Consider the following 11,246-nt stretch of genomic DNA (forward strand, 5'->3'; position numbering starts at 1 on the left):
GAATATTTTCATTACCAAAACCAGAAGGGCGCAGGAGAAGACTGGTATGAGCTGCCAACTCAGAGAAATGAAAGGCTGCTCACGGAGAAACAAAGGCCACACAAGCTGCAGTGAAATAAAGTGGATACAAGTTAACAGTGCAAATTGCAGGAGAACAGCAAGAGCTCTTGCTTGCAGCTGGCCAGCTGCAGGGATAGCACTCAGATGCACTACATGACCACAGCATTACCACCTCTCTCTAAGGAGATGCTGACACAAAAAGGCAGTTTAACCACTTAAATACATGGCAAAATATTCTCAGTGGCAGGCGAGAAACATTCCATGTACAAAACAGTTAACAGAGCCTTATCTTGGAATACTAGGTACAATGCTTGCTACCCAATTTTGAAAGGGATAGAAAACTGAAACAGGTCAGGTGTGACTAGTGTGAACAAGGAAATACTGACATTTTATGAGAGCAGACCAGGGCAGTTTGTGGGAGGGAAATATCCATGTGGGTACACTGGGGAGCAATTCTCGGAGCAGCACCACAGGTTTTAAAGCTAAAAGACAGAGCACAACTGCATACAAACCAGTCATGACCATGTTGGGCTGGAATTAGAACAAGGTTTCTGACCACCACCAGAGCAATCAAGCTGTGGAAAAATCTCCCAGTGCAGTGGTTTATGGGAAGGGGGATAAACCGTGACTAAGGACTGCAGTCACTGACCCAGAGAGACCTCTCCAGCTCTTAATTTCCACACAATGCAGTTCCTGCATCCTGCATCATCACAGAAAGCAGAGGAACTGGGTTGGGAACCCACAGGTGAGAACCCCTGCTCCAGAGGACTGGCTGACAGAATGTCATGACTGGCACAGCCCAAATCCCATCTCACCAGCCCCAGGTGAATCCTGAAATCCAGGCACCTCATGGGTTGGGTCTCCCCGACCCACGATGACAATAGCTGTAATAAGGGCTGCTGTAATGAGATGAGGTCAGCAGATTAAAAGAGCAGGGTCTTGGTGATTTTCTTAGAGGGAAATTCAAGTTTATATGGAAGACAATATCTACTGCTGAGGAGATCTTGCACTTGTATCACTCTTCCTCAATCCTAACCTAAAGGGCTGTATGGACTGACCCAATGCAGGAGCCCACTCTGAGCACGCAGATGCCTCCATAAAGCCAAGCACCGTCATATCATAGCATGGCTCAGGTTGGAGGGGGCTTTAAAGATCATTTAGTCCCCATCCCCTGCCATGGGCAGGGCTGCCATCCTCCAGCTCAGGCTGCCCAGAGCCCCATCCAACCTGGCCTTGAGTGCCTCCAGAGATGGTGCATCCATAGCTTCCATGGTCAGCCTGTGCCGGTGCCTCACCACTCTCTGAGTAAAAAAATCTCTTCCTAACATCTAATATGAATATCTCCTCTTTTAATTTAAAGCCCCTCTCCCCCTTGTTCCATCACTATCAAACCATGCAAAAGGTAGGTCCACCTCCTGTCCTGGATACCCTGCTGTCTCCTAACAGCAGCTGTGCATGAGTGATTTCTGTTGCCCTCTCCCAGCAGGGCTTATCAGCTCCTGGTTGAGGAGCTGCCACAGCCATGTGCAGGGACTTTCACCTGTCCTCTTGTCCCCTGCACAAGGGGCTGGGATCAGCTGTGCTCCTACAGCAGGTCTGGGTCAACCTTCTTTTTGAAACTGGAGGAAATGACCAGTCTGGAACTCTAACGCTGAGGTTTGTGCAGTATCTACCAGGCGGGCATGCTGCTATTGAGTTTACTTCAGAATTAAAAATAGCAGGAGAAAATTCATGTGGAAGATCAAGCGTGCTAATAGATCATATAACTCGCACCAGACCAAGCTGTGCTGTAAACAATTTGCAGCATAAAACATACAGGAACTGTCACCAAAACATTTATTTACACAAAAACCAGTAATTACAACAGTCTCAGGTTGCACGTACATTTTCTTGAGAAATTAATGACAGCCTTACAAAATAAACCAACACCAACAATAACACTTCTTGCGCTTTAAATTTGATCTTCAAGAGCCTTGCTGCTGGGCATAAGAACTAACAGCAGCCTAACAGGCCTGACATTTAATAAGCCAAGTTTATTTCTAGAAAGTGAGATGGAAATTAAATCTCCTGCTTACAGCTGGCACACTGTGCGCTAGAGGAATCCTGAGACGACTGCATTTCATTTTTACCCTATAGCTTTTATCCTTCTACTAATTGGTATATTTAAGTACACTTAATCATTTCAGCACTGAACTTACCCCCGTGATAAATCTCCAATTGAGACTATGCAACAATAAATCTTTGTCTCCTCTTAGCAGCTGGCAAGTTTTGATTTGGACTTTGAATTTAGATCTTCTCCTCAGGCTTAACAGTAACAACTTGTTTGTTCTGCCTTCTGGAATCATGACATTAACTCTGCTCTTTAACTGTGTTAGCGTTGCTTAAGCGCAGTGTTCTCAGTGCTAAAATCGGTTGCCCCTCTGTAGTGCCAGCCTAAGAAACACAACAAAACCAATTAGACTGTGCTGGTGGCTTACAAAGCAACTTTCACTCATTAGTATTGACACAGCATCGCTGGGCCACGTGACACTTTGCAGGCACAAGGACAAGCTCGAGGTTATAATACAATCTTTCAATAGATGCCTCCAATGCCACAAAGAGCTAATTTAAAAACAGGTGGAAGGGGCCTCCAACAATTAACAGAGGAAGAACATTCCCACTAATACCTTGTAGTTTGCCAGAGGACCAAGTCAGGTCTTCTCTTTAATTCTTTGACAAATGCCCTGAAAACTTTACGGAAGCAGCTCCTGTAAAAATATCTAAATTAGATGCGATCACCAAAGAACAAAGGGGAAAACCGTTTCCGGGTGGGGAAGGGGATTCTACCCCCAGCTTTGCTACAGGCCTCCTGGTAAGCACTCCTGGTAGAATCCTGGTAAGCTGTTTAGCTCCCATCTGTAAGACTTCACACACATTGTTATGACCTTTTCAATACAACTTGGGACTTGCGCTCGCAGAACAAATCATGTCATTAAAGATTTGCAGGATCAAAGTCTCATTTCCCCATGCCTTAGTTCTTCCTGTACACTTCAATACAGCTGCATTTGACATACTCGCAGACGCTGGGAGAAGGGCCTCATTTTGTTAAATATAAAACACCTTCTTAAACAACTCGCCTTGTGATAAAAGCCTGAATAGTACAGCAGTTGCACCTAGTTGAGAAAGACTGCATCTTCATAATTTCCTGACTACAATGTTTGCTTTTGCAGATTTGAGCCCAGAAGAAACTGCGAGCTCACTCAATGTATGCTGCCACTTAAGTTGCTTTATTTGCTTTACCACTTGCCAACGACACAAACAGCTCTTTCTGTTTTACAAGGCACAGCTTAAACACCGAGATTTGTCAGCTGACCCAGCAGCTGACCCAGCAGCACTGGGCCCTGGGTGCATCAGCCAGGCATGAGAGCCCTGGAACTCCCAGAAGCACTGCAGCCACCAGCACAGTGTACCTGCACGCAGGCAACAACCACTGTCAGATGTTAGGGTTTTTTTGTTTCTTTTTATTTCAACATGACAGCATCTTTACTGCTCAGCTCTGCTTACGGCAGGCCATGAGGTTTCACTTACTTAGCTCTTTCTGGGGCACAGCAGTATTTGTCACACCACTGACATTCTTAATACAAAAAACAAAAGCAAAACAAAACACCAAAGCTACAAAGCCAGAGCACTGCTTGCCATAGTAGTTAGGGCCAAATGCAGTCATCTTCAAGAAATCTTGTTAAAAACATACTTCATGTACAAATTCCACTGGACTCAGCTTGCAGCCACCCAGTTTTGTAACATCGGTCTCTTCTGCTTTAAAGGCAACATTAGTACCTGCTATTTTCTTCCCACAATGTAGCTTAGACTCTGATCAACCACATACCAGTCCTTTATTTCCATTAGTTAGTGAATTGTACTCAGAATATCTCACAGCAAGGCTTCCTCTTCAGACCTCAGATCACTGTGGCCCCAGTTTGGCCAAATATAACATATGTATTTTGCATCTGAATACTTTGGAAACTGGCTAGATGTTTGCCAACAGGGTTCTGGCTTTCTCTCCTCCATAGTTACAGTCAAGTTGCCTCTATGGCTTCTCTGGGTTAGCTGAACAGTTTGAGCTTCCTCAGTCTATCAGTGTAAGGTGTCCTTCATGGACTCTCTGTAGTTCTTCTCAGAGATTGCTGCAAATTTCTGAATCAATTTTAAAACACAAACAAACCATTCCCCCCAAACACTGTTTTGCCTGTGTGGCGGGGGTGACAGCATCCCCCTCACTCCTGCCAGCTGCTGCTCCAGAGGCAGGCACTGACAACGCTGAGCACCTCTTGTCTTTCATAGATGGAAACTGACCACGTAGATTTCTATGTTTACACCTTCCTTTCTTTGTGAAACAATCAAATCAGAAAAAAAAAAAAAAAAAAAAAAAAATCTATCTTCAATTTTTCTCTAAATTTGCCATCACAGTCCTTGCACAGCTGCTCAGACAAGTAGAACCAAAGACCTATGTGAACAATGAGGCTTATGTACTTTCAGGATAAATTTACACTGGTGTTCAGTGGGTGCTTTGGAAAATCCCACTACATACATGCAGTTTAAGGAGCACTTCTGAAAATTTTCATCAACAGATGGAGAGCATTAGGCTCCATTTAGAAGCTTACAGTACAACTCAGCAGTCGCCCACCAGCAGCGTTACAGCACACTCACTCAAGATATTATCAAAAACTATTTTGGGGGCTCTGACATATTTCCCCTAAAACGCTGGCTGCAAACCAAGAAATTCTGTAATCAGGTGGCCGATTTCTTAAAGAAGTACTTTTGGAAAACCTTATGTTTGTTACAAACTTCACTCTGTTTCCCACATTTGACACTGACTGAAAATGTAACCTTGATCAAATAAAAATCAAATTCCTGAAGAAACAGCAAAATCTGTAGAAAGCCAATGTTCTCCTGTATCATTTCATGCTGCGCCCATTGGGAATTGATCTAACAGGTTTTGTTGGGGCTATCGCCTCTGTTTTACTGCAACAATACCATGTTTAGTCAGTGAAGAATTCTGTCTAAATAAATAGCATTGCTTTTATTCATTTCTACAAAAATTTAAGGGAGAATCTCCAAGCATGCCATGCCGAGAATGTACAGGCATAAAACAGTTTAAATCTGCTGTACAACAACCTCCTGCATATTAGCCTATACCCTGACAACTTTTTCTTCTCCATCCCCCAAAACACCCTCATAAAGTAACACCAAAGAAATCCCTGGTGTTCAACTGTGCACCAGCTACCAACCTTCACTGGGCTGCAACCCATGCAGCTGCAGACGGAAGCTGACAGTAAGCAAAACAAGATTTACTTTAATTCCATTAGGACTGCAGGGAAAGTAGGAACAATATTTAGGAAAGACTTCACTTACATTCTGAGAAATACAGAAATTAAATACAATATTTTGGGGGCAAGGGGACAAGTAGCACTGCAGCAAACTGTAGCTGTACATAACAAATTATCTATTCTGTGAAATCTATGCACAGAATTAATGCCAACCTTGCCAGAAGCAGCCACAAATTTAAAAAGTTATTTTCAACAGTCCAGTTCATATAAAAAAAAAATAAAAAATCAACACTGCACTTTCAAGGAGTTAATAATTTATCCACCTACTTTTGGTGGAATCTGAATTTTGTTCCGAGTTGTCTGTTGTCACAACACCACATTCCTTTCTGCAGTTCACACCGTAAACACTCCCAAGGAAACCCAAGGAAACTTGTTCCTAATAAGGAAAGCTGGCTTCCAAAGGCTAGCAGCAATGCCTGAACCTAAACTGCCCTGCTCCTTTCAAACGGAGAGTCGTTCCCTATTTTTAATCCATTTAATCCAATCCCTGGCCTTTGTCAGGTTAATATTTTTCAATCCTCATGCTTAACTTCCCAGGCTCAAATTTACAAGCAGAAACAATCCCCCCTGCTCACACCGTCAGGATGCTATCGCAGCAGACACCCTGGGTGACAGTGCGCGGTCAGGGCAGCTCTGCGAGGAGCACGGGGACAGCCCTGATCACTGCTCCCTGTGTCCCCAGCCCTGCAGAAGCCGAGGTCCTGGCTCCACACAGGGCCACCCAAAATTCAAACCGTATGTTTGAGAGCATTGTCTCTGAACTCAAGTACTTACTTCAGTGCTATGACCACTGTCCTGAGCATCCTGTTCCAGTGCCCAACCACCCCCTGGTGAAGATCTGTTCCTAACCCCCAGCTGCCCTCCCCTGGCACAGCTCCATGCCGTTCCCTCAGGTCCTGTCGCTGTCACACAGAGCAGAGCTCAGCGCTGCCCTCTGCTCCCTGTGAGGAGCTGCAGCCGCCATCAGGCCTCCCCTCAGCTCCTCTGCTCTGCGCTGAACAAACCAAGGGACCTCAGCCTCTTTCCCAACTTTGTAGCCCTCCTTTGGACACTCTCTAATAGCTGTTACGTCCTTCTCATATTGTGGCACCTGAACTGCACCTAGTGCAGGAGGTGAGGCCGCAAAATGCAGTGCACAGAGGACAACCTCTCCCCTTGCACTGTGGCCATGCTGGGCCTGGTGCATCACAGGTTGCGACTGGTGCTTTGTGCTGCCAGGACACATATTCAACTTGTCGTCATCCACCAGAACCCCAATTACATCTTGCTGGAGAGCAGTATACTGCACCAATGCTGAGTACAGATCTGTAAGATCAGGATAACTAGTAAATGGAAAATCAGAAGGATTACAAGAGCTTCATCAGCAGTCACTGCCATTCCAAAGGCAGGAGATCCAAAACCTGAGAGGAGTGCTCCATCTGCTCACACCTCGTCTATTCATCTCCTGCAGTATTCCTGCGTTCAGAATCACACACAACTTTCCTGCTTGGTTAAGTTCTGGATAGCTTGGGTAAAATTAGGGTTCAGTGACAGATTTACTACAGTGGCCCAAGTATTTTATTTATCTGAGCCCGTGTTAGGCACACATCAGTGAACGTACTGTAGCTAGACCAAATTACTGCAGACCCTGGCTGCCTCAAAAGCTGTCAGTTCTGCGCCGTCAAAAACACTCTTGGATGAAAAGAAAGTGCTATCCTAATTTTACAGAGAACAGAGGAACACTTTGAACACGTCTGCTCAGCTCTCCTGCCCGTTCACGCACAAAACCTGGCTGTAACTGAGTAATCTGGTGCCGGCTAGTGTTACAGCATGGTGCACACCAGCCTCTTTCTTCCCCTCTCCAGATGGCTGGCATCGGGCACAGCGTTTCAGGCTCTGGGCTCTGAGAGAATCCTATTACACATAGTCACAGAACCCACGGAACTAAAATCCTCAGTAATTATTTTAGTAGGATCATCAGAATTAAAAAATAAAAAACAAAAAAAAAGAACGAAGAAAGAAAAACACAAGTGTACCCCACAAGCCAACTGTCACAACGAGCAGCTCTCAGCTGAGGTGATGTGCTCCTTGCTCCTCTGTTCTCACGTCCTTACTGACCTCAGAATGACATCCTTCACTTTCTCTCACCACTGGTTTCTGACTCTCCCTCAGATGCTCAGCTGGTAGCAGCACAGGGCTGCCCCACTTCAGCTAAGCAGGATGTCCTGAGCAAACTCGGTATCACGATACAGACACCTACAAAGCTACACCAGCTCATTCCCACAGATTCTTCATATTTTTAGGAAACTGAGTTTCCCAATTTCTCTCCCGTCTTCAGCCCGTGAATTTCTGAGGAGCCTTCCTCTGTGCCCTGTCACTAGCTGGCTGCAGTTAATCCATCCTCCTACTGTTCTTCAGAAAGATAAATACAGCAGTCAGAAACTTCAACTTTTGGGCCTCTCTCCTTCTTAAGACATGAACAAAACAGCAAACTTATGTCAGGAAAAAACGAGCAGGGCTGCACATTTTTAAAAGAGGTGTGTCCTATTTCAGATTAATGTGGCATTCAGAATTTACGCGTGTGCCAGCATGGAAGAAAAATACAGCACATTCATTATATAAAGAAATTGTGTTTATTTTAGTTCTTTTGGAGTAAGATGGTAACATCCGCTTCCTTAATTACTTATTCTGCATTTAATATCTTAACCTGGCATGTTAAGTCTCCTCAACTGCTTCCTGCTAATGGCATAACACAGATATAAAAACTCAAACATTTCTATTCATGAAGGACTTGATGATTTCATTTGTGCAACGAGCTTCAATTAAATTCAAAACACTTTGAAACATGAGAATTAGATTTATTGAAAACTTCTTTAATATGACCTAGTAGATTTCTCTTTGATTACATCGCAGTAGTCTGCAGAGGGCACTGAAATTACACTTGCCCACAACTGCAAGATTTCCAAGCCTGCAAGCAAATTACACAGAGGATAACCAACTTGTGCTACCAGCTTGGCCAGAGCCATAAAACGCTCAGGGCAAGCACATCTGCCCAACAACTAAAGAGAAGTAGCCCCACACTGATCTTATTAAAATTTAAAGCTAGAATTGACCACTGGACTATTTGGTGAAACCTCCCCTGATTACTTTGACCACTGACATTGCATAGCCTGTTGCACAAGCTCTTGCTGAAAACCAATTTAGTGCTGGATGAAAACCAGTGACTCTTATTTCGCCATCTGATTTGAAGACTTCCAGAAATTGGAAACCCAAAGGTTTCTTCAGCAGCTGATCCACAGCTTGTTAAAAATTAATGACTTTTTATGACCAAATTGAGTTTGCCCTCTACTTCTAGCCACGAGTTCTAATTTCCTTTCCATGACCCAAAGGCAGTTTATTTCTCCCCACATCAGTAACATTTTATAGTAATCTAGTCATGTCACAGTCAGAATCTCTCTCTCTAATGCACATCCCCAGCCTTTGAACAGTTTTTGCTACCTTTGCCAGGTTTTCAGTTTCCTCTTGAATACAACTGACACCACTCATGGAAAAACAAATTGCACCAACACAGACAACCTTAGAAATAACACTACCTTTGATGGGAACTCTTGCATAACACGGCATCCAACTGCAGACACACAATTCCATGAGGTGCAAACCACACCTAAGGAATGAGAGACTGCATTTCCCTTCTTGGCTACCTCAGTCTGCAACTGGGGGTGTTGAAAACCGTTTTGCTTGACTGACCTTCATTTACCAACAGATTCAGATCTTTCTGGGAAAATGCCCAATCATTGTTTTTAATCACCTTATTACTTTTTACGTCATCCAGAAGTTTTGCTAGCAATGCTTATACTTTGATTTTCACATTACTGAGATAAATGCAGTTGGCATCATAGCTGGTGTGAGTTTCTGTGAGACTGTGAGAAACCTTACCCCAGTGACAGCATGCTGTTGTAAAGAAAAGCCACAACGAATCAGATGGGTTTTAATTCGTTCACAAAAGCTTTCAAAACAACAATAACAAAAACCCAACACACCATCACCACCAACAAAAACTCCGTGTTATTGCCAGAGCTGATTTTCAAATAAATAGCTTTTAGGAACAGATGATGCATTAAGGCCATACTGTGCCCATTGTTCTCCCATGGCAACTAACTTTCATCAACACTTTGGGACTCACTGGTAATTTCTTCAGTTTTCTCAAGTGAAAGAAAAAAAAAAAAAAACAACTTGGAAAAATGAACAATTTCAACTGCCCAGCTCAGATTAGCAAACACCATGATGCTTATGCTGATTCTAACAGTGGCATACTGCCTTAAGTCTTAATAGCTGGAGCAAAGTCCAATGCAAAGTGGTAACCCAGCAGACTGCACACTTACAGATCTTTGCAATTCAGAAGAACAACCCAGTATCTCACTTTTGTCAGAAACAGAATTGATCCTGCTAAAAAATGCTTATGCACAACATGAATTGCTCAGGAAAATGTATCAATTCCATTTTGTATATCTCCCTAACCCAGCAGGCATACTCACCACCATAACCATTCTGTCTTTGTCCTTCAAAGAAACCAATTTTCCACAAATAAAGTTATCCTCCTGAAGCCCTCATACAGACACACACACACACACACACAGAGCTCCTAAGAATGCACCCAGAAGGGATGAGCTGCCCTGCAATGTACCGCAGGTTCCTATTCACACGCTCTCACTCTACACTAGAGATAAGCGTGCTGCTGGAATGAGGCGAGAGCAGGCACACACGCATGCAAATTGTTTTTGACTGTTGTGGCTTATGCTTGTCGAACTGAACACACTGCACGCATTTCTGCCCGAGAGACTTAAATTCTCTGTTAATTCTCAAAAGTACAGAAAAAGAAGGAAATGGTGGGGAGGAAAGCTGCAGTTTTGTTATTTGCCATTTCCACAGTAAGAGCGGCACAAATAGCCTCAGCCAACACCTGAGCACCAGAGGTACAACTCCCTGCTTGGAGGGCTTACTCATGGAAACAACTGTCTGCTCCTGGGGCAGGAGGGGCGTGGGAAGCGCGTGTGAAAGGAACTCCAGGCAACAGCAAAGTTCAGCTGGCAGCAGCCTGCCCTGTGCTCACCAGGCGATCTTTACCCTTTACCTGCACTCCCAGTGGGCAAGAGGAGGGGATGGCTTCAGCAGTGCCCCTGCAGCCCTCACACAGCAGCGGGTCTGCGGCACAACGAAGGAGCCGAGCGTTTTGCCGCACTCCTCCAGCAGCTCACGCTGCCTAAAGCAGAGGACACAGCGGTAGAACACCGGCAGGTAACTTCTATGCGTGCTGCAGAGCACGCGGCGATAAAACACCAACAGGCAACTTCTCTGCACGCCGCAGAGCACACTCAGGGATTTCCGCAGTCTGTCCCCGTTGCAGCACCGCTACTTCAGCTGGATTTAAGAGGACACTCTCAGCCAAGCACACTCGACACTTTCCAGCCCCTCTGCACGGGCAGGAGCAGGCCGTGCGGCGGGAGGTCACAGCTGCACGCTGCGCGCTCCCTTACAGAAAGTAGCAGCCCGAGGCGCGCCACGCCGCTACCTGGGTGCTCCGCCCGCTGCCGCGCCGGGCGTCCCCGCAGGTCTCCGGTGCCGAGCGGGAGACGTCAGCTGTTCGCAGGCGCTGCGCGGGCAGGCTTTGACCGACACGCGCGCACACGCTGAGGAGAACCATCCCCAGCTTCAATTCACACCAGTAGCGCACACAGCCACGAACCAAGCGCGAGCTCTCGGCGCGTTCGCCGCCTTCTCCCCGCGGGCCGCACCACCTCCCGATCCCGCCCAGCAGCCTCGGCTCCCGCCGTCCACACGGCC

The 11,246-nt window shown here is 45.5% G+C and overlaps 1 protein-coding gene across 3 annotated transcripts in view; it reads right to left on the bottom strand.

The window, feature by feature from the left end:
• Positions 1-11,193, bottom strand: part of ST7 (suppression of tumorigenicity 7) — a 135,585-nt gene extending 124,392 nt beyond the window's left edge. The window contains exon 1 of one of the 3 annotated variants that reach the window (XM_042815680.1): positions 11,149-11,193. The gene's annotated coding sequence lies outside the window, so the exon portion shown is untranslated. Of the gene's footprint in view, positions 1-2,258; positions 2,601-10,974; positions 10,996-11,148 lie in introns of those variants that run through there. The other 2 variants (XM_042815678.1, XM_042815677.1) reach the window with 2 other exon arrangements.
• Positions 11,194-11,246: the final 53 nt, after the last annotated feature.

Source organism: Centrocercus urophasianus, unplaced genomic scaffold (genome assembly GCF_019232065.1).
Source record: "Centrocercus urophasianus isolate 14NV4802_14NV808 unplaced genomic scaffold, USGS_Curo_1.0 seq_15, whole genome shotgun sequence".
Lineage (NCBI taxonomy): Eukaryota > Metazoa > Chordata > Aves > Galliformes > Phasianidae > Centrocercus > Centrocercus urophasianus.